The sequence below is a fragment of the Ursus americanus genome, chromosome 19, assembly GCF_024610735.1.
Source record: "Ursus americanus isolate L20-20 chromosome 19, mUrsAme1.1.p, whole genome shotgun sequence".
NCBI classification, from domain to species: Eukaryota; Metazoa; Chordata; class Mammalia; order Carnivora; family Ursidae; genus Ursus; species Ursus americanus.
Window position 1 is genome coordinate 46,747,876 of NC_142145.1, and position 20,043 is coordinate 46,767,918.

The 20,043-nt window shown below is 45.8% G+C and overlaps 1 long non-coding RNA gene across 25 annotated transcripts in view; it reads left to right on the forward strand.

Annotated features, from left to right (window-relative positions):
• Nucleotides 1-20,043, forward strand: part of LOC123781975 (uncharacterized) — a 411,220-nt gene that overhangs the window by 374,882 nt on the left and 16,295 nt on the right. The window contains exon 12 of one of the 25 annotated variants that reach the window (XR_015727758.1): nucleotides 13,834-16,989. The exons of the other annotated variants lie outside the window; for them this stretch is intronic. This is a non-coding gene — a long non-coding RNA (uncharacterized LOC123781975). Of the gene's footprint in view, nucleotides 1-13,833; nucleotides 16,990-20,043 lie in introns of those variants that run through there. 25 annotated transcript variants of the gene reach the window in all.

Here is a 20,043-nt window from a genome sequence, read left to right on the forward strand (position 1 = left end):
AAATGTGCATGTTTATGTATCTGAGTTCACAAATTTATGAAGATATTTTTTTAGAGATCATCAAGTCCTGTGCTTTTCGAACTCTTTACAAGCAGCGGAATCCTTTCTTCAGTGAAATTTTATGCAGACTCTGAACGCATAAAATATAAGAGTGAACTCCTGCTATGGAAACCCGGAGCCCATCTGCTTCTTGGTTCTTCTCTTCCCACCTGCCTCTCACCTTGACTTCAGAGGCTCTCCATAGAACCCAGAGCTTCTGGGCACTGGCTGAATAGTTCACAGGGAAACGAACTGAGGCCAGGAGAGGCAGGAACTTACTCAGGGTCATACACTGACTGGTGGAAAAGCTGGGGCTTCTGAACGCCCAACCAGGAATGCCTATCCTTTTATCACCATGATCATAAATGATTAGGTCCAAATCACAAGTGTGAAAACAACACCATGAAGAAGAATTCTCTTAGGATGGTGGGAGTAAAAGTCAACAATCGTCAAAACAGCATCTGTGTTAAGATTCAGGAAGCTCCAGGCTTTATTATCCTCTGGCTCAATACATAGATTACTCTTTTTGTGAAGACAAATATGACCTTGTTCCTAAAGTGTTTTTTAAACCGAGCTATTAAAAAGAGTCTTATTTAAAAGTTTATCTCACAAATAATTAAAGAAAAGAAATGGTTCAATGGAAGGCAGAATGAAATCTTTTTACCAGCTCCTTTAGAAAACATTCACAGACCGGCAGTGCTGCTGGTGGAGTAAGTTCACAAAATGGCGCATAGAAATGTGAGGGCTCCTCAGTGTGGCCCTGGTGCGCAGAGTATTTCTGGGAAACTCTGTATCAGTAATCATGATTGTATAGCTCCAGGGTCCAACCCTAGATTGCAAAATATTTCCCCTTTTGGACTTCAACTCGACAATAATTCAACAATGTGACAACTCAGTAGGAAATGGACCTTGAACAAGAGCGATAGGTATCTGTAGCTTGGCCAGACCTGCCCAGGAAGCTCAGTGGCAGATTAAGTAATCATATCCTATGGCCTTCTTTCTCTCACAAAAGAAACATTTGCATCATGCAACCCAAGCATATTTCATACAAAATCTTGTTTCCACTTTTCCTCTAGGTGGTATTTGGCATTTTTATGAGTTCCTAATGTTTTGTCGTGGTCACAAATAAACCTCCCCTGTCCACTTTACATGAAAGCTGAATCACAGACTATGAGAGCCGTGTTGGCCTCAGAGGTCATTGAATCTAATCTTGGTATTTCGTAGCAAAGGAGTCAGAGATTGAGATGGGGAAGTGACTTGGCCAAAGTTGTACAAGTTAATAGAGCTGGGGCATGAGCAGAGCTGCCGTCTTGATATCAAGGGCTTTTCCACTATCCTATGCCACTTCTTCTAAATTAGCCACAACACAGCGAGAGATGTATTTTCTACACAGTTCAGTGGTGTGGTATTTGCAGTCAGACAACCAAGATTTGTTGGTACTTCCCATTTGTTGAGCACCTAGAAAAGCCCCTCTGTAGGCTTACAGTCTAGAGAGGAAGACAGATATTAAATGAATAATTACTAAACTATTAGTAATTAGTTCCAAGTGTGCACACACCTCTGAGAAGAAGAGTCAGCTGCTCTGGGAGTGTTATCTCAGGGCTGATAGGGAGTGTTTATGTCCATGGCAAAATTGCATTGACCGACCCTGTGACTTAGCCATTATAGATGTTGCCTCTTAACCTTTGTTTCTCTCCCAGAGGCTGGGTCCATAATGTGTAGGTTACTTCAACCATTTGATTCTGTCCTCTTTTACCTTCAGTCTGAAAAGTCTACCTCTAGGAAGACAGGTACCGTGAAAGAACCAAGATTCGTACACTCTTACTCTCTGATGTAACTGCATGGGCAAATGGAGCACTGAGGGACATTTGAAATGTCTACGAGTCCCATGTGTTTGCGTTCTCTCCGGGACAAGGCATGTTGGGTATTAGAACCTCGATTGCCCAGTAATGCAGTTCTTCCATTCCTTATATTTATATTGAAACTAAAGCAGTGACTTCAAATGGAACACCAACCTAATTTTGAATATTAACCCCTCCTCCTCTTCAACCCCCACCAACATTTCAGCATGCCATTCCTGTTACCACTTCTGCAAATGCAGTCTCTGCAGAGTTAGAAATCCTGCCATGAATCTTTCTGGAAAATGAGCTAACATGCTTAAATTCCTTGTCATTCCAGAAGTATGTAAAGAAGCAACAGTTAAAGGAAATTCCTACACACTGGGCTTCATATTGAAGAGTTAATCACAGGACATTTTTCTAAATCAAGAAGGTTTGAACTTGGGGTCTGGGTTCACACCTGGTGGAGTTCTGACTCTATCCAACTCCTCTGTATCTCTTCCCAACTCGCTTTCCATCCTCAGACCCTTCCCTTCCTCCTTCTCCATCATGTTCACGAGGTTTCCCTGAAGCCCTTCCTCATTTTTCCCTTAGTCCCCAAGTGTGTTCAACTTGTTTTCTTCTTCCGCGACGACTCCCTCCTGGCTTTTCCTGGCTTCTCTGCACCCTGCATCTCCATGGGTGGCCCTATCTCCTCTCTCCCCACTTGCCCATCTTTTCCTTCCATCTCCTCCCCCTCCCCTGGTCGTGAGAGCTGTACAAAAGCTGGCACCAGCCAGTAAGGAAGGGGGGAAACGGTGCAGCTTCTTGTCCGGGCATCTCCTGCCCCTGGCTGGGTAAGTGCCTTGGGGAGAGGGTGCTGCGCTTGCCTGGCAGAGGACGACATGTCCAGAGCAAGTTGGCTTGGAGTCAGCATTCAGCTTTGGTCAGTGCTTTCTCTCAGTTGAGAAATTGGGCCAAGTTTGGCCAAAGGCCCATTCAAAGTCCAGTTCTGGAATATGTGTCTGTTCCTCCTCTCCATCTACTTTCCCCCAGAGAGCTCAGGAGGCCAGACAAGCTGTTCCCACACCGGGCTCTCATCGGGGTGGCTTGACATCACTTTTCCTCTCCAGGAAAAGAACTAGAGTTGAACTTTACTTTAAGCAGATCTAATGTGGATTTAGAATGAAGGAATAACATCTCTTTTGACAAAAACGTTTTATCACGGAAGTGTTTTCAACAGAACATGATTCGATTTACACGTGCTTCTAAGCTACTTCAGGCATACACCGAGTCAAGTACGACATACCGTATGAAAGAGTCAGTGTGGCCAGAACACCACCAGCCTTGCGTAGTCCTTCCTCTCGGCCTGACCTTCTACCTCATTCTGTCTCCGTCTCTTCCTCCATCTTTTCCTGTTCTTCCCACATGTCTGAGGTGTGGCTGCAAAAGTAACCAAGCCACTGGAATGCAGCAAAGTAGGCATCCAGTAAATACCATTAAAATAACCTGACTTGAATTACACATCCAAATGGACATCGTCCTCTAAAGTAGTTGTGCTTTAATTTACCGCAATCACGCTGCTGGTCTTAAAACTCCATTTTAGAATTTATCTCTTCAGATTGCTTTGAAATTATATCCAGATCCAGTTTATAAGCCAAAATTATAAACTCATAAAGAGGCCTTAAAAATAATCTGGTACAGCCCCTGATTTTATAAAGGAAGAAACGGAGCCTGGAGAGCTTGTGCATTTGTTTTTTCTCCTGCATCAAGACGCTGTTACCTCATTCTTTTGTAGAATAAATTTTTAAAAACTGACCGCCACTCCCCCTCCTTTCAGTGGAGAGCCCCCTGCTCTAGCTGGAGAGAGGGTACCCCCGGAGCCCTCATCCGTGGCAGATAACCAGGCCCTCCCCAGCGCCACAAGCGTCTGAGCTGCCAACAAACATTCATTGTTGGATTTTAAGATGTTTTGCTAAATGAGTCAAAAATAAAAGACTCATTTTGTCTTAAAAACAAAAATGACAGCACTGTTCATCCATTAGTCATTTGATTAGTAGACTCGAGTGTCTCTTTAAAGCCGGCAGACATTACAAGAGAAGAGTTACCAATTATTAAAGATGGGCTGTGCCAGCATCTGTACCAGGCACTCATCACAACAAAAATATACACCAGTGATATAATGTGCAATTTCTGGAAGAAGTAAACGAATGTTGTAAATTAGATGCAACATGCCCAGAGCCACGCAGTTAAGACGTGGCAGCGGTGGATCGTGGGCCAAAGTCTCTGGGCTTTCAAAGCTTGTGTGCTTTTCACAACTCTGTGCTGCGCTGAAGAAAGCCGAGAAGCTGTTTGTTTTCAGAAAGTTAGAAATTATCAGACGCGGTCATTATGAAAACTAAAAGTACTTGCAGTTTTAAACAAAGCATTTCCTGCAAACCATACACATACCCACATGTACATGCACTTTACAAGAGGTTATAGGATGCTAGAGGTAGAAGGGAAATTAAAGAAAAACCCTTATGGTTTAAGCAAAGAGACTGAGGTCTAGAGAGATCTCAAACTTTGTCCCAAGCCCCATCAGCAGCAAGAAGTGGGGCCAGGAGTGACGTCCTCCATTTCAGGCCTAGAGCTTTCTCCACGGTGCCCTGGTGAGGACTCTCCCCATACCTTCACCCTCCGGGGCAACAGGCTGGAGGTGTTGAGACTTCAGGACACCCCCCTCAACCCAGGCACGTTGTCCCTTCTGGATAAATCATTCTCATGCAGTGGAAAAGTTTCTCCAAGACAACACCCAAGTATTGCCTAACTTCTGTATCCGTAGTTTCTACTCCTAGATCTTCCCATGGACATGGTTGGAGCCCAAGAGAACTCACTCTGAGTAACTGTCATTCGAAAAACTCGTAACTACAGACATTTTCCCCTTTTAATCTCACAAAACAAAACAGAAGAAGAACAAAAAGTGTTCTCAGATATCACCTTTCTAGCTACCTCCTTTTATGAATTAAGGAAGGGAGCTGCTTGCCCAAGTCAAAGCAGCTAGTTAAGGACAGATTCAGAACCTGAAGATAACTCTTTCCAATTCCCAACTCGTACTTTCTGTAACACTACTCAGTCACCTATCCTGCCTTACGCATCTGAGTAGAAAGGGTCTTTACTGCCATGACTTTAATTCCTCTTGCCCGCTATTAAAAACAAAGTTCACTCTGCAAGAACAAAACCTTGCTGGCCGCATCAGAGGTTCAGATGAGTTTTTTGCCTCTTCTGGGGGTTAAGCAGCAGGAGCCGACCTAATACGGCCAAGCGGATGAAAGCCACAAATGCAGGGCCTGCATTATTTGCTGTCATGACTCAAATTGTATAAGGGAATCTTGGTGGCTCAAAAAGATACACATTTCATCACCCAGGTTTTGCTATGGAGTTCCTCTTCTGCGAGCTTGAATCAAGAATCCGCCAGCTGATACGCTGTTCGGTGATATTGGCTCTGTGTGTAGCCTGAGCAAGCCACCGCGAGAGACTATAAAAAGAGAATGGACCTCGTGGGCCTTCAGAAGGCATACAGTGACCTGTTTCTGGGGTGCTGTCTCCTCTTCCAATGGACAGCCAGGACCATGCCTGAACCATCGCTGTGCCCGTCACCTAGCCAGGACACGTGGATGGTTCTCACTGAACGGTTACAGAACGAACAAGTAGATGAATTTCACCTCTGAGATAAAACTGTAGCAAGATGGGGCACTTCAAGTCTTTGCTCTGAACAGAATACTGATCATAAGAGCTATGGGGAATCAGACGAAAGAAGTGAGCAAAAATGCTTCCTTGGAAGTTTAGGAACTCAGCTGGGGCCAGAAAGATGGCTCAGATTTGGTCAGTATTCGAAGCAAAAGTGGCTGTATTCCAGGCAGAGAAAGTGATGGGAGCAAATGAACGTCAATGGAAATTTATGGAGTGGGAGAGAAAGCTTGACATCTCCATCTGGCTGTCCTAGACAGTTTCCTTCAATTCAGCGTGTTCAAGAACGAGTGCTGCATGTTTCCTCACAGATCACTCCCTGCCCCGACTGGTAACTCCATGTCTAAGCCAGAAACCTAGAGGTCACTTCTCTTTCCATCCCAGCGAACCTGTCATTAAGTTGAGATGTTTCTGCCTCACAAACATCTCTCATCTTACTTCCTTCTCCGCATGTGAACATTTGTGGCCTTAGCTCAAACTGGCGTTGCCTGTCACTTGGCCTTACTTCTCTAACGGGCGTCCCTGTCTCCAGACTGGCCCTGCCTCCTGGTCTGTACCGCAGCGGCTTATTGAGACCTTTTCTCATTCCAAAAATGTTATAAAAATGACTATACCATAGGAGATAGTGCATTGTAGGAATACATGCATATGTATACATTACTTATAGATATATATGAATATACATGCTGTGCACGTATAAATATTATACATAATTATAATCTCACAAAAGTCAAGGGAAGGAGAAAATAAGGGTACGATAAGTTAAGGATAGATAAAAGTTTAGGACACAAATGTATGCTATAAAGTTCTACATGGGGGCCAGTATTTGAAGTACTAATATATGTTAAATGGGGCATTTTCTGCATTTATATGTTCCATAGTTAATAAGGGAACTGAAGATAATGTGCATTGAGAATATTTTTAAAATAATCAATTGGCTCAAATTTTCTTTTTTGGTCTTTTGCTGTCTAGATGATGATTTTAAAAGAATTAAACTCATACTGGTGGTGCTGTGTTGCATGTGGACCAATATTGCCTGTAAGAAGATTTTATATATATATATGTAAAGGCAATATTGGTCTATACACTGCAGAATACCGTGTCACATGTACTACTAGTTCATATGCTAGAACGTCAGCTCTAGTCTCCTGGTAGCCAAGAAAAAGAACAGAATACGTTGGGTTACCTGGATTGCACTGTCAATAAGTTTTCTTAAAACTCGTGCTGTTAAGGAGAAGCAAAACATTTTTTAGCAATAGCTATGAAAAGAATGTTTCTCTTGAGGCCTCTTAAAGGAGACATTGCCTGCTGCAGTGGACAAGGCCTCAGTAACATCCTTAAAGCAAACATGATAGCAAATTTCGTATTAAAGATGCTATCTCTTTTACAAGCTGAGGCCGTATCACCAGAAAACAATTTAAAATTTAGGAATTCAGACTAAATCTGCTTCTCTATGGTGGCCTCTCTCGAGCTGGGGCTGGGGCCGCAGGGTCGGATATCTAGGTTATTTGGAAGATTGTGTGAATGGCGAATTATTTTTTTAATAAATATTAGTTTGTATAATTGACTTCCTATTGTCAGTTGGGCTTATGCCAAAAGAAAATGAAAAACAATGACTATGCTCCATATAACCTAAGCTATTTAAAAATAATCACAGAAAAAGGACATGGAAAAACACATCAGTATGTTCACAGTGAGACTCTGGATAGTGAGTGTATATGTAACTCTTTTCTTATTGTTATTTATAGTTCTCTGTACGCGTTGAGAGAATTCCTTCAGCTCCTGTGTTGAGCATAGAGTGGGCTAGGGTCAGGGCGGGGCAGGGGGGTGCGTAAGAAGGGTAGAAGGAGGGAGACCAGGGAGAAAGCCTCTTATTGGCTCCATTATCAGGTACTGGGAAATAGATATGAAACAAATTTAAAAACAATGACAACAAAGTACAATATACCTGTGATCTCAGCTACTTAGAAATATGGATAGAAAACAGAGTGGAAAAAAATGTGTTCCAAAAAGTTCTTAACAGTTACCTCTGCATGAAGAGTTGATGTGTCATTTTAATGCTTTGGTACACTTTCCAGAGTTTCTACAATGTCACATGTTAGTTTTATCATTTAAAAGAGCGAGAAAAGAATTTTCCTCAGAATACAGTTCCCGGACTGTTCTTCCATAAGGGAGAATGATTTATCCAAAACTTACCATGTCACTAGTGAAAAAAGTAATTCATTTTGTGACTTCTCATCGCCTACGGAATAAAAGACAGGTTCCTCAGCATGTGTTATGCGGCCCTTTATGACCCGTGTCTACTTCTCCGACTCCTCACTTCTCGCTTTCCCCTCTGGTGACACCGGACTCCCCATAGCTCTTCAGATACCCCGCGCTCTTATGCCTCCAGCCTTTATTCATGCTGTGTTCTTTTTGGAGAGCAACCTCCCCTGCCTCCTTACTCCTCTGAAAGCACCCCTCACTTAGCGAATGCCTTCATGAGTCCGTCTCCTACACAATGCCCCCTTCTCTAGAAAGCCTTCTTGGACCCCTCCATGTTCGTTTCCAGGCATGGCATGTTTGTAACATCTATGGTGTTGAATTTAAATTCTGCCTGCTGTCTACCTTCCCCTAAGTGAACCATTTGTCACTCATCTTTGCTTCTCCTGGCATGAGCACTGTCGAATCGCACAGAGGCCCTCTATCAGCTTTCTCACCCAGTAGGGCATAAGAGGATCGAACCATTCTCCCGGGTTCTTCCCAAGACCGCCCTTGTCTGACTAAGGATCAAGATCTTTTGTGATGAGAATGTGGTGGTCACATGAGGGGTCTCTTCCTGTCCTACTGCTGTCCTCCCATGTGCTTAGATACTGTATGTCAACTCACAAACTCCCCAAGCTGGTCCTACAGCTTCATTTGACTGAGGAGGCACTTAGTGTCCAGAGGATTGCTTCACCCTGGGCCCAGGTGATGGGCACCTTTTGTGTCCTTCCAGCCCAGGGCATTTCCCATCATATCAGGGCCATAAATATTCTCTATCATCTATTCTTCTTTGTTTGGTTTTTCTTTATTAACAACTCTTTACAAATGTCAGAACCATTTTTAACATAAGTCTTACAAAAATGGGCTGCAGGCCAGATTTGGCCCAGAGATCGTGGTTAGCCAACTCCTCACCAGGCTTCTGTTAGACCATTGGGTCTCTGCTGGGGATGATCTTACCCGCATGGGACATTGTGGCACTATCTGGGGATTGGAAGGAATGATATGGGCATCTAGTGGGTAGAGGCCAGGGATGCTGTTAAACAACCTGCAATGCATATGACAACTTCCACCAAGAAGAAGGTTCTGGTCTAAAATGTCAATAGTGCAGAGGTTGAAAATCCCTGGAGTAGAATGACTGCCCTCCCTCTGCCTCTCCCCCCACCCCCACTCATTCTCTCTCTCTCTCTTTCTCTCTCACAAAAATAAATAAAAAATCTTAAAAAAAAAAGAAAGTTGCAATGGAACTTGGTTGGGAGTTCTCGTCCTGAATGGTAAACTTTTAAACGTTTGGTAGAGATAAGAGTGGAATCATTCAAAGGTACCTTTCATTCATCTTTGAGAGATTAATTAAGCAGCTTTCAGTGTCAAGCAAGTTTGTTCAGGGAATGCAGAAATTCAAACAAACAAACAAACAAACAAATGCCTTGATGTGGAAGGGTGATAGATGAATCAGTGATCACAAGTCAGGGTGATGGAGGTAGGTGGGGGTGCCCTCAGCGTGCTACTGGAACCACGGAATGGTCACCTAACTTAGGCGGAGGGGCAGGCCATGGGAGGAGAGGCTTGGGGACTTCCCAGACAAAAGGAAGGCTGAGCCGGACCCTTTGTTTTTCTTCTCTGTTCTTTATTTATTTATCCTAGACTTCTCAGTATGGATTTCCTCCTGGAGCAAGTTTGCACATACTTACAACTTCCCTCAAAGGAGTTCCTTATTAAAAGACTGGAAGGAAGAAAGGAGAAAATAAGGGAGGGACAGTGAGAGGGACGGTAGGGATGTATGACAGACTCTGTCTGGTCTCTGCTTGTGTATCCTTGGCCCCCACTGTTTTCTCGCACACGAGCAACCGCACAAGCAGCTGCCACTCTCTGACTGAAAGCCATCTCTGGCTAAAGGAGTGTGCTGAGTCCGTGCTCGGAGCAAAGCTTGTGCCCGGGAGCTGAAAGGCCCTGGAATAACCCTCAGCCTGGCGGGGAGGAACTGATGGATCGATACTCCAGCTGCCTTGCCCCTAGAAAGCTGGCGCTCTGCATATATCCTATGCTGTCCCCCAGCTGTCCCCAGAAGGATTGAACCCCAGCGGGAACTGCCCATTAACACACCCTGTTTGGGTTTCTCTCCCTGCTCCCCTGTTGGTTCTCCCTGGGGTCACCTCCCAAATCAACTCCTTCCACTCAGATGCCAGTGTCACGGTTGGCTTTCAGCTGAAGATAAGCATGTGTGGAGTAAGACACCCTGACCTCATTCCTGGGGTTCGCCTAGGGCATGCACCGTTGCTAAGAGTGTTCCGTCGTCGACATAAAAAGTAGCTTTTTGTTCCTCAAGAAAACCCGCACAATTGCAAATGGCTTGACTAGGTAGGGGATTCTCCTTAAACGCAGGTCACTGATCCGCTCACGTGCAGGGCAGTTCTTCTGGGGACAGCGGTGCTGGTGCGCCGGCCCGTAGGGCCCGTTCCTGCTGCTCTGCTGACTGCACAGCTGCGGGAAGACTGAGGCAGAAGCTGCCCTGGAGATGCGGTGATGTGATGGGGTGTCCCACCGGCCTTCCTACCCCAGTATCACAGCCTGTAATTCAGACGTGATCGACAATACTAGGTCAAATCTACACTTTCTGATGTCCCCCCTGGCAGCTCAAAAACCATTTATGGCTAGTTTTGGAATCCATGGTATATTGGCAAGTGAGTCTGTGCATCATGTATGTGTCTGTGTCTGGTGGGAGGCATCTTTATGTATGTAATGATGCTTTCATTAAGTTGATATTCAAATTAGCTTGAGTTCTCAGAGCCCCTGGGAGATGCAGCTTATGGAGTAGCAGACGATGGGGGAAAAGACAGTCCACGATTAAAATGTCACATGGGATAAACGCCAAAGCAGAGGCCCCGCCCTGGGAGAGTTATGAATTGACTGTACCCCTTCTCATCTCCACTCCCTCAATCATTGCTGATGGGCAGAGGGAAACCATTTTCTGCCATCTGGTTTTTGCAAAAGTCAGGCAGTAAGCTCCCTGGGACAGGGATCTTATCTCGTGCAGTTCAAGAATGAGCACATGGCTGTGTACACTCAACAAGCTCTATTAGTACTGAATGCAATCATAAAAATAGCCCAAACGTGGATATTTGATAATGCCCCCGAAGTCAGCCTTCGTCATCGTGTCCGAAGGGCACTGGGTTCCCCAGGCTGGTGCCTTGTGTCTCTCAGACAAGCACCTTGGCTGATAAGGCGGCGGCGGGCTATTGTGAAAATCACACAGTAGTTCCCAGGATCCTGGAAAAACAGCAGTTCAATCACAACGGTTTTTTTTTTTTTTCCTTGGTGTTTGGCTTTGGCACTGAGTTCTTTTCAAATGAGAACTATGCCAAACATCTTGTTCGAACCCTTGCACTCGGCAGATACGCAAACAACCTCTCTGTAGCCTGCCAGGGGAAGGGGGTGGGGTGGGGAGGGGAGTAGGGAGAGTTCCGTAGAAAGCACAGGAGGCTCGGAACCCTTCCTCTGCAGGCAGGAGCCAGCTTGGAGCGACGTCTGGGAGCAGGACATGGACTGAGCAACTTGAGTCCTCAGCGAAGTGTGGACCTGGCAGCTGGGGCACACTTGGGGGGCTCTGCCTCCAGGCTCCCCAGGCCAGGCCTTTCTGTGTGATTTTCAGGGTTGGCCGTCATTGCCGTTTCCTCCCCCCGGATAAGTTAGGGGGGATCTGGAGTTGAATTCTCCTCCAGGACCTGCTAAGACATCACTAGAGCCCAACAAGAGAAAGCTCCTGGGGCAGAGACTGTGTTTGCATATAAACATACCAATGTGCATTGGATCGTGTGTGCACGCGCTCATGGAGGGTCAGGATGGCCCTGGAATGGACAAAGTGGTCTGTGTCTGGAGGAAGACCCTGCACACAGGATTTCCTGGGGAAGAAGTTTCCCTCCTGAGCAAGCAGATCCTTTTCCCATAGCCTGAGAAACGGCGGGAGGCCTCTTGCCTCACAGCCTCCTGGGGACGGTAAGCAGGGCCCCGGGGATGCTGGCGCCGCCCAGCTATGTGAGGCACACTCCCGGAGACCAGCAATCCCAGGTCCAGGCCGGCCAGCTTCCGGGGCTCCAGCCCTCTGTCTCCAAGGGCAGGAAAAGCATCCTTCTTCATGCCCAAAGCAAACTGTTCCTAGGAAAGAGCAGAATCTTAGGAGGAAATCACATCATCCGAGAGGGGAGAGCCAGTTCCTTTGTACTATTTTTCAAGGCTGACTTTGGAGCCAATAATCTGTCATTCCTTGAATAAACAAGCACCTTATCATATCACAAACATTTATTTAACCCTTTTCTCCTGCACTTTTACCAGCAGGGAGAAAGAGAGCGGTTAGCAGAGCAGCCGGAGCCCTGTGGCAGAAATGCCAAATTCTCTGAACATTACACCCAATCTGTAAAGTGTCAGTCGGCCCTTCTCTCCGCCTCCACGAGATGCCAGAGCGGTCACCCCAAACTCGGGCACTGCGCTCCCGACTCCCACTGCTATTCCCTCCCCCCCCATTTCCATTAATACCCCTCATCCTTTTGCAGACAGGCCCTTAATTCCATCCAAATGGAGTCTGGACTAATTTGTTAGGTTCTTTAGGGGGCTGATGAGGGAAATGGAAAAGGGAGAGACACACAAGGGAGTATTTACATTTCTCCTTTTCATGACAGCCCACTTGATGGACAGAGCTGGTGAGCCCCTGCATTTTTTAATGTGTGTGTGTGTGTGTGTGTGTGTGTGTGTGTGTGTGTGTGCGCGCGCGATTTTTTTTAAAAGGCATATTCTTTGGCTCTGACATCACCAGAAAATGGAATGAACAAAGTATGTAAATTTCTCCAAGCTCCCACCATATCCATTTTCTCTTAGTGGATGGGATTTTGTTTTTCTTTTCTGGTGTTGCTCCCACACAATGGGGCCAAATCTTGTTCAGGACAAAGAAACATATAAATAGAACACGCATGTGGTATGCAAGGGAACTTGTGGAGAGCAGAGAGAGACTGTTTGGGAAAGCGTCTGGGGGCTGCCAGGGGGAACTATGGGGTCCTGGCCCGAAGTATTCCACAGGCAGATGTCTGCTTGTCCCTAACGTTGCAAGTCAGAAATTCCCAGACTGCTCTCATTCTTGGGGAAACACTAAGAAACGTTGGAACGGGTACAAATGGAAGAGGAAGATGTGAAGTATCTGTGGGTGAGTATGAGCAAGAGGATGTGTATATAAGATGAGCGTGAGCCTAATTCAGAGGCTGAACATGCCTTGCAGAGCTGCTAAATCAGGAAGGACGCTAAATCATGCGCGGTGTCTCCCACTCCGCACCATCTCAGTGGGCTACCACGGACCAGCTGAACCTTCCCTCAAACGTGCTTTCCTGTATGAAGCACTTGCGATTGTTTTAGTGTCAATCATCCGCCAGCCAAACCCTCCAGTCTCCTAACTGCACACTCACGGCTCCAGCCAAAAAGACTTTTATCAGCGCAAGTTTGAACAAACTAATGTGTGTAGGTCCTGAGCGGTTATTTTTGTTTCCAAGTCTGGACATAGAATCACTTGTTCAATTTCCTGCTGGGTTATATCAGGCAGTTTTAACATGTAAATCTCTGATAAGGAAACTGACTAATTTATGTAGGTTTGCCATCTGAGCAGCTGTCAGAGTTGCCTTCCCTTCTTCTCTGCTTCCCTTCTTCTCTATTCCTTCTCAGTCGTTACTGTCACTGCCGTTCCTACTCTATCAAGTGTACCCTTAATTGTTATGTGTTTAGAATACGTTCTTAGGCTAATGTTGTGAAAACCACCAGCCAACCAAGAGACCCTGTGTCCTTGAAGTTTGTGTGGGGGTTCTCTTGACCTGGAGGTCTATGCTTTACAGCTTGGATTAGAAATAATACACCTCTTGCACTCCTTCAAGTGATGTCCTCGACGATCAGAAGATCGTTAGTTTTTTAAAAGTTAAAGTGAAAAACCAGTAATAATGTAAATTACTTCTGCTTCACGGATATCTTTCACCAGCATCAGCCGACTTCAGCTGACGGAGCTTTAGGACCTCTAAGTTGGGATCCCATAAGCTGCTTGAACACTTGTTTCCAAAACCTGCCTTTGGCTGTAAACCTTCAGGTAAACCAATCCCTGTGGGTTTTCTCTTTCAATAGCTAGATCAGAGAAACAGGCATTTTCGAATAATGCTGAATTCTGTGCCCAAATATACAGACTGAAGTGGATCGACTTGACATAAACCTGTAATCAAATATCGGGTGGGGTTCTTATATTGAGGGATAAACCTGGCCTCAGCCAAGTCCGCAGCTGCCCCCAGACTTGGGAGCTTGGGCACATTCTTTAAGGACTCAAAGTCAGAGCCTGCCATCCCATTGTCTGGAACAGAAATAGAGTCCTTCTATTCTGGGACTTGGACAGCAAGCCAGGTAGGGCTCTGCTCCCTCTTCCAAGGCTTTGAGGATACGGATAGGGAGAGTGGGGGGGCGGGTCAGAGAGCTGGAGGTGTGGGGTCAGGAGGCCCCCCGAAGTGGCTACCCTTCCCGCTGCTCATCCACTCTATCATCCAGCCCCAGGCCTCTCCCTGCTGCTCCTGCAACTGCCCTGGATCTCTCAGAAGCCCTTTGCTTTAGAGATTTTTTTAAGACAATAAGACAATGTGGACTAAATACCAATGGACTTTTAAAGTATTCCTGAAGGGCCCTCTCCTTCCCTGTCTCCCTTCCCCCACAGTGAACTTAAAATCCTTCCTTCCATGGGGACAAAAGGCAAAGTATCTGGATTTTCTTTCCTAGCTCCACCCCCCTTGCCAGTGTGGCTTTTCTTCTCTTTGTTTGGATACTCTTCTTTATGGCTCCTTGCCAATGAACAGATGTAAACTATTGTCTGATTATTAAAAGAAAAAAGAAACCAAAAATACACAAAAGCGCACACGCCGTCAGTGGTTAACAACTGTGGAACGGTCCACATATAGTCAAATCCATGGTTTGGTGCAAACAACGAGTCACCAGCCTCTGCCTCTCCAGGAACTTCTGCTTTCTCCAAGGTTTGATTAAAAACAAATTTAGGCAAACAGCATGCTCAAGAAAGGTGCACCTTTGTGGTCTTGGGGCTTTGCTAGGCAGCCCTCAATGCCACCTCCTCGCCATCTAGGTTCACACTATCTGTGGGCACCCCCCTCTTAGGCAATCTTCCCTAGCCTATGGCCTGTGCTTTCAGGTTTGGTCTCCCCAGCCCCCAACAAAATAGCGTAGCCATATGGAACCCTCTTCATGGCTCGTTGGAGTGGGGAGGCGCACTGGGCGAGGAGTCTGACCTGGCGTCACTCCTACTTCTGCTTACTGGTTGCATGACCCTGGGCAAGTTTCTGCTCCCTGCCCAGTTTCCTTGTCTGCAAACTAACAAGGCTGAGCGAGATACATTCCTGCCATTTTTCCTTAAGCAAATATTTATTTAGCTCCTACTCTGTGCTAGACACTGAGAATGGAACTGAAAACAGGACAAACAGGGTCCCGGCCCCATGGAGCGCATGGAACATTGGGAGGAGGAGAAAAGAAAGAAAGTAAAAGGAAACGAAGAGTGAACATCCCCAGAACCCCAACAGCCTTTGAATGTAGTGTTACTAACAGCCTACGTGTTGTTCTTCTGGTAATCGGGAATCGGAGTCGCTAGTGGACATGTGGGGGTTCTAGTGTGGAATGTCAGGCCTCAACTTCAGGGAGGCCTCTGTGACCCGGAAATCCCCACGTCGGTGGACACCGGCGACACTTCTCCTGAAGGCTGGGCCTTGCCAGAGCCCCGTGGAGGCTTGTGTCCCTCTGTGAAGGCCGGCCATCTGCAGCCACCATTGCACCCTCCACTTGAACTGGGGGAATTTTCAGAAACAGCAGGCAAATATGACACAACACCAGCCTCTAGCTCCACCCTTCAGTGGAGCTGTTATTTTTAGTTGTCTCCTTTCTCTTTCCACAGCCATCTGCATACCTCCCTTAGTGAGTCATTTCTGTCGATGGCCCTGAGTACGCGTGACTCCTTGAACGTGAGGCTGACTTATTTTAACAGACCGATCCCTGCGACCCCATCTCTACCTGCAGCACTCACTAGACAGCTGGGGGGAACACCGCGGGACCCCAGCACCCCCCGGGCACAGGTCAGATGAATGCCGACTACCGGAAGCCACGCGGCAGGACGAAGCCGCTCAGGAGCGCAAGAGTTACCGAGGCAGAGAGCGGCGCGTATCGTCTTGGCCCCGTGCTCATCTTCGGGTGACCGACACTTGACCCCAGAGTTTCAGGCACAGGGAAATGCTCTTACTCAGTCTGGAGCCACTTCACCCAGGCATCGAGGTCATGTCCTGAAAAATCACACCTCGCAAGGCTGTTAGTCATCGGTACGAGATGCTGAGCTCTCAAAATAATGCATAATGCAATTGGAGTATTTCTCGAAGGTGATGAGTATAAATCATCTATCAGAATTTGTGGTCCTCTTTGCTTTTCTTTTTCCTTTTTGTCATAGAGAAGAATACTCCCAAGTCTCCATTTCAGGCAATGTGACAACAAGGACAAAAACGCCATCAGCAGTGCCTCCAGCTCTGTGGACCATTCATGTGGCACCAAGAAGGGCACAGAGGAGCGGGGTGAAGAGTCATTCTCCTTCATGTTGGGGGAGTAACTCCTGGCATAAATCCACTCCAGTCACTTGCTGGGTATTCACAACGCACCTGCCACCTCTCTCCCCATGCCTCCCTTTGCCTCAGACCATGGTGTGTTTGCATGCTGGTCTGCTGGTTTTATTTCCAAACTTCCACGATCTCAGGCTTTCTTAGCACAGGGCGTCCTCCTGTGATACCCTGTTTGCCTGGATGGCTCTCCTCCCCCCGTGCTTGCCTTAGCTCTTTTGTTTCTTGCTTTGAACGTCTTCTCTCCAGGAACAGTGTCTCACTCCCTTCAGGCACAGGTGAATTTCTCTGTTCCTTGCCCTCACAGCGCCCTGTGTTTTTCCAGGGTCACACTTATTGGAACTGTATTTAAATGATTATTCACTCATACGTGGAACATAAGGAATAGCACAGAGGACCATAGAAGAAGGGAGGGAAAACTGAATGGGAAGAAATCAGAGAGGGAGACAAACCATGAGAGACTCTGGACTCCAGGAAACAAACTGAGGGTTACAGAAGGGAGGGGGGGGGACGGCGTAACTGGGTGACGGGTCTTAAGGAGGGCACGTGTGGTGATGAGCACTGGGTGTATGCAACTAATGCATCTTTGAACCCTACGTCAAACACTAATGATGTACTATATGTTGGCTAACTGAACATAATAAAAAAATGATCATTTGTTAAATTAATTTGCTGAATATCTGTCCTCCCTGCCAGATTTTCATGCAGGCAAGTTTCATTCATTCACGACGGCTCCTCTGACACCCAGCACAGTTCCTTGCAAATAGGAGTAGTTTTCTCGATAAATGTGTTGATTTGGTAAGTCTCATTCTCAAAATTCATAGTCTAACAAGGGGCGTGCTGAAAAACAACGTGGTACATTCATTGTTATCTAAATACGGACATCACACGTTGGATGCACCAAGAAAGCAACAGATGATTCTGCAGGAATCATGCGAGGGCAGACTGAACAGAAGCTGTACCATTTGAGCTGGGCCTTGAGGTAGGGATAGGAGTTCAAGTGAAAAGGGAGGAGAGGAATTCTGAGGAGAAGATTTGGTACAAAAAAGGCAGGGTGAGCTGAAAGTATTGAATGAGTTCTGGGGAAAGCACAGAGTGAAATGTGCTAGAACAGATGGCGTCTGTAGGGCAATGCCGGAAATGGTAGACCTCTTGTATTTTCTGCTGCAGACATATTTTAAGCAAACAGGAATACAATTAGGAATACATGAAAACTAAATAATCAGCTTGTGCTTTAGAACATCTCTTGTGACAGAGTGGAAGACAGACTGGAGTGGGGAGTGGATGAAAACCATTGAGGGGGCTTGCAGGGCTCGAGGCCAGAGAGGAGAGAGTGGGAGTACAACCGGCGGGCTGGGTATGATCCCACGTGGAGAGTGAGGGCATGGCGTTCACCGAATATGACTGAGGCTCCCAGTATGGGTGCTGGGTAACTGACAGTGACCTTGCCACTTGCAAGTGTAGCAAGAACATGGGAGGAGGGTGGGGACTGGGGAGCAACGTGAGGGAGAAGAGCTCATTTGGCTTTGGACAAACTGGGCTTGGCATGTCTCTTTCTCAGCCTGGAGGAAACGTCAAGAGCACTGTTTCTCAACCTTCTTCAAATTATTGCTCCTTAAGGAGCCTTTTAAAGTCTATTTTTTTCTTAATCTCCCTGCCCCCATGAAATTTTAATGCCCCAGCTATACTGTGCATTTATTTATATACTGTATATAGCTCTATGCCCTAGACATAAAAAGAGTAGGATGTTTTGCATCGCCCCCCCCAAACCTGTTTTGCCCCCTTGAGAATGAACAGGAGGCGAGGGAGGGAGGTGGGCTGACAGTACTGTGCTTACGGGAAGTAAGGAAGGCTTCACGCAGAGGAGCGTTTGCAGTGGGCTTTACGGACTGAGTTAAAAACAGTTTTTTATTTTTTGTTTTTACTTAAGATGTACCGTACGCGGATTTGATGCACTTGGACCTCGCAGTATGATTACCATCGTAGTGTGAGCGAACACTTCCATCGCCTCATGCAATGATCGTTTCTTGTGTGTGCTGAGAACATTCACCATCTACTCTCTCAGCAACTACCAGATGTATAATATGGTATTATTAACTATAATCACTATAAGATCCTCAGAACTTATCCATCTTACAACTGGAACTTTATACTCTCTGACCAACATCTCCCATTTCCCCCACTCCCTTTGCCCCTGGGTTCCACAAATTGGGCTTTTGTAGATTCCCCGAATATGTGAGCTCACACAGTATTTGTCTTTCTCTGTCTGACTTGATCTCACTTAGCATAAAGAAGACATGCTCTATATACATACAATGGAACATTATTCAGCCTTGAGAAAGAAGGAAATCCTGCCCTTGGAGACAAAGTGGATCCCCCTTGAGGGCATTATGTTAAAAACCGTTGTTTGTTTGTTCATTTTAATTGAGATAAAGTTCTCAGGGAAAGATACAAGGCATTACAAATGACAGGGGAGCCCCCAGGAGTGGGTGGGGGTGCCAGGAGAGCGAACCCCAAACCGAACCACGGGAGGAAGAAAGAGCTGTTTTTTTGAACCAGAAGGGGTCCTCCACAGGGTGCTCCCATGCGTAAGGGGTCTGAGAGGTAGGATTAGTGGACCACATAACATGGACATGAGGTGGAATGAGACAGAAAAACAGACGGCTAGCAGGAGGCTAGTAAGTTCCCCATAGATAAGAGAAGGATTTATGTTGCTACCAAGCTTTTGTATTTTACAATGCTGTAATAATGGACGTTCCTGAACACTGCATTTCCTGTATTTGTGTGTGTATCTGTAAGAGGAATTCCCAGAGGGAAAGGGGCTGCGTCAAAGGGCATGGGATATCTTGGTGCAGAGACCCGAATGGTCTCCGAGAAGGTAGTACCGGGTTACGTTCTCCTAACTGCTTCCTCACGGGCTTGCCAACACGTGCCATCAAACGTTTTCATCTCTGCCAATCTGATCGTGCGAGAGTATTACTTTTTAGATTAAATTTGCATTTCTCTGTTGATGAATGAAGTTGGACATCTTTTCATAGGGTTAGAAGCCAGTTTTAGCTTGTTTTTTGGTGAAATGTTTTAGAGCTCTGGTCCATTTTACATTTCATTACTATTTGCACATTTGTGATTTGTATAAGTTTTTCACACATTAAGGAAAATTTGTCTTTCATCAGTGATGCGAGCAGCACATGTTTTTACCAGCTCATTATGTTTTTATTCATTTATGACATTATTGTACAAGACATACTTCTAAAACCTTTCATACGATAAAAATTACCAATACATTCTGATATGGTTTCTCAGGTTTTTGTTAGAAAAGCCTCCACTACTCAGAGTTTATTTTTTAAGTATATTCTACTTTTCCTTCCAGTAATTTTTTCAGCTTTTTTTTTTCCTTCTAAATTTTGGATCCATCTAGAATTTAACTGTAATAATGTGGGAAGTCAGAATCCAAGTATATATATATATTTTTTTCCCCCGAGGCTTGTATGTTCCAGTATGTTATTGAATAAGCCACCTTCTCCCTATTGAGTTGAGCTCCCAACTTTCGT